Here is a 3,877-nt window from a genome sequence, read left to right as displayed (position 1 = left end):
AATAAATGTATAGGTTCTCACCCTCTGTGGAAAAAAAGAAGCACCTCTTTTCCAAAGCAACATATCCTTAGACCCATAGTTTAAAATCAAGATATCTTTATAATATAATGCTGGTTTAGCTTAGCAGTTCATACAATGAAATGTCTCTCTGTACTTAGCCTTTTCACAGTCAAAAAATTCAAAGAAAACACAATAATATACATAATCCAGACTTTCTGTGCATCTTTATGTGGCTTGTTTTTACTTTATTACTTTTTAATATTTATTTTATTATCTTTACTTCTTTAATCTATAACTGTCTGTTCTCTATTTAAAGGCTTTATCTTTTCTTTTTAAACCATTTACTTCTTTTTATAATGTCTATATTCTTTTTCTTTTCTCTCCCAAGCCTACAAACATTTATCCAACACTGTAACCATTTAGAGGTCTTTTCCATCTAAATTTGTCTTTATTGTGTATTTATAATTATTTTTTGACCAGGACTGCTTCTTAAAATGTTAAGCGTTTCTTAAAAACCTAAGCTGCGGCATTACTAGAGCAAATATGGCATTTACTGCTTGCTCTGCCCAGACCAACATGGTGGAAGTTGGTTTACTGCCTCTGCAAGCCATGCATATTGCTCAAGTTCCAGGTATACAGTGGGTATTTGTTGCACCATTAAGCAAATTGTAGCACTCTGCTCACAAAACTCATTTAAATGTTTTACAACCAGACCTTGTTAGAGTTCATACTGGCAGCATGGCCCTGGAAGCCACAACTGTTTCAAACCAGTGTGACTTTTTCTGCTACCTCTGAATTAGCAAAACCTCTCTTAAAGGAGCCATGCCTCTGCTTGCTTCTAACAAAGAAAAGCCCACCCAAGACAAGCCGCTACCAAACCATGCTTAACTCTCTTCTTTTGTGTCTAGAATTCCTTTTTAAGCTTTCTCAGGTTTTATGTAAATTTAGTTGACTACGCTGGTACCCCAGTTTGTTGTATGGAGATTGCTGGCTGCTTAGTCCTGAAATAATCACACAGATAATGTATTAATTAAATCACTGCTTGGCCCATTAGCTCTAACTTCTTATTGGCTAACTCTTACATCTTAATTTAACCCATTTCTATTAATCTGTGTATTGCCATATGGCAATGGCTTACCAGCAAAATTTTGACATGTCTGTCTCTGGCAGCAGCTCCATGGCTTCTCCCTGACTCTGCCCTTCTTCCTCCAAGCATTCAGTTTAGTTTTCCCCACTAACTTAAGTTCTGCCCTGCTATAGGTCTAAAGCAGTTTCTTTATTCATTAATGGTAATCACAGCATACAGAAGGGAATCCCACATCACCGATCCCCTTAGATGATACCTTCTAACATCTCCTTCTAAGTCCCCAAACCCAACCCACTCACACCTTCTAGAAAGAAAGCACTTGACAGCCTTTATGTGTTATACATAAACCATTATATTTGACAACATTATCAAAATGGCAGCTGTGAAGAGTAAAAGTCAATTTAACCTGATTGGGTCTAGAATTTCCTGGGAGATAGGGCTCTTGGCATACCTAGAGAGATTATCCTGATTACACTGAGTAGGGAAGATCTGCCCACTGTGGGCAGCACAATTCCCTTGGCTGGGATCTTGGACTGTGCAGGTAGAAAAAGTGAGCTGAGCTGTGCAGCATGGTGTCATCACTCTCTGCTTCCTGGTTAAGGATGCACTGTGACAAACTCCTGCTCCCTGGACTTCCCACCATGATGGACTGCAAATACCCTAGAACTGTGAGCCAGCAGAAACCCTTCCTCCCACAGGAAACTTTCAATCACCATAGATGGACAAAACAAAATGACAGAACCAGGTTTAACCAATACCTAGTCACAAACCCAGCCATATACAAAATATTAGAAGGAAAACTCCAACCCAAGGAAGTTAACTACATCCATAAAAACACATACAATAGATCATCTCACAGCGACAAATCCCAAAGAAGCAAAAAACACACACAATAACATCACCAACAACAAAAACTAAAATAAAAGAAACTGGCAGTCACTGGTCATTAATATTCCTTATTATAAATGGACTCAACTCACCTATAAAAGGACATAGGCTAACAGATTAGATATGAAAACAGAATCCATCCTTCTGCAGCATACAAGAAGCACATCTCAACCTCAAAAACAGACATCATCTCAGAGTAAAGGGCTGGAAAATTTTTTCCAATCAAATGGACCTACAAAACAAGCTGATGTATCTATCCTAAAATCTAACAAAATAGACTTCAAGCTAAAATCAATCAAAAGAGACAAAGAAGGATATTTCATATTTGTCACAGGAAAAATCAAGAGGAAATCTCATACTGAACACTTATGCCCAATACAAGGACATCCTCATATGTGAAAGAAACACTTGTAAAGCTTAAATCACACATTAAACCCCACACAACAATAGTGGGAAATGCCAACACCCCACTCTCACCACTGGACAGGTCTATTAGACAGAAACTTAAAAGAGAAATAAGAAAACTAACAGATGTTATGACTCAAATGGACTTAACAGACATCTATAGAACATTCCATCCAAACATAAAAGAATATACTTTCTTATCAGCACCTCATGGAACCTTCTCAAAAATTGACCACACACCAGGTAACAAAGCTAATCTCAACAGATACAAAAAACCTAAATAACCCCTTTTATCTTATCAGANTATGACTCAAATGGACTTAACAGACATCTATAGAACATTCCATCCAAACATAAAAGAATATACTTTCTTATCAGCACCTCATGGAACCTTCACAAAAATTGACCACACACCAGGTAACAAAGCTAATCTCGACAGATACAGAAAACCTAAATAACCCCTTGTATCTTATCAGATCACCATGACTTAAAATTAGAATTCAACAGCAACACTATTTCTGAAAGCCTACAAACACATGGAAATTAAACAATGCTCACCCGAACGGGTCAAGAAAGAAATAAATGGAGAAATTAATGATGTCCTTCCTAAAAATTCAATGAAAATGGCCACACAACATATCCAAATTTATGGGACACAATGAAAGCAGTGTTAAGAGGAAATTTCATAGCCCTAAATGCCTACATAAAGAAGCTGGAAAAATTCCACACTAGCAAGCTAGCAGAACACCTGAAAACTTTTCAACAAAAAGAAGCAAACTCACCCAGGAGAACTAGGCAGCAGAAAATAATCAAATTGAGAGCTGAAATTAATAAAATAGAAAATAAGAAAGCAATACAAAGAATCAATGAGACAAAGAGTTGGTTCTTTGAGAAAATAAAAAAAATAGACAACCCTTTATCCAAACTAGCAAAAAAGTAGCAGAAAGAGTCAGAGTTTGTGTTGGCAGCATGGCCCAGAAAACCAGCATTTCAAAACCAGGGTTTTTTTCTATCACTGAATCAGGAAAACCTCTTTTAAAGAAGCTGCAGCATGTTGCCAGCAAACAAAGTCCATTTGGAAAAATAAACATGGTTAAACTTTGTTTTTTAGTGTTGAGAATTTTTTTCTAAGCCCTCTAGGTTTTATGTGGATTTAGTCAACCACATTGGTGTGCCAATTTGTTGTAATAAGTCCGCTTGTTTTCCCAGCTGCCTGGCAACTCAGCCCTGAAATAATCACATAGAAACTGTACTAATTAAATTACTGCCTGGCCTATTAGATCTAACTTCTTATTGGCTAATTCTTACATATTAATTTAACCCATCTACATTAATCTATGTATCAACATGTGACAGTGGCTTACTGGCAAAGTTTCATCATGTCTGTCTCTGGTGGCGGCTCAATTTCTATTATTTTATATTTTACCATGAGGCTCATGGCCACCAACAAGGTTCTGAATGGTGACTTGTGTCTTTCTACTCTGGCAGCTACATGGC

The sequence above is a fragment of the Alexandromys fortis genome, unplaced genomic scaffold, assembly GCF_014885135.2.
Source record: "Alexandromys fortis isolate MF-2015 unplaced genomic scaffold, M_Fortis_MF-2015_v1.1 scaffold_99, whole genome shotgun sequence".
Taxonomy (NCBI): domain Eukaryota; kingdom Metazoa; phylum Chordata; class Mammalia; order Rodentia; family Cricetidae; genus Alexandromys; species Alexandromys fortis.
Note: the sequence above shows the minus strand (reverse complement) of the source record.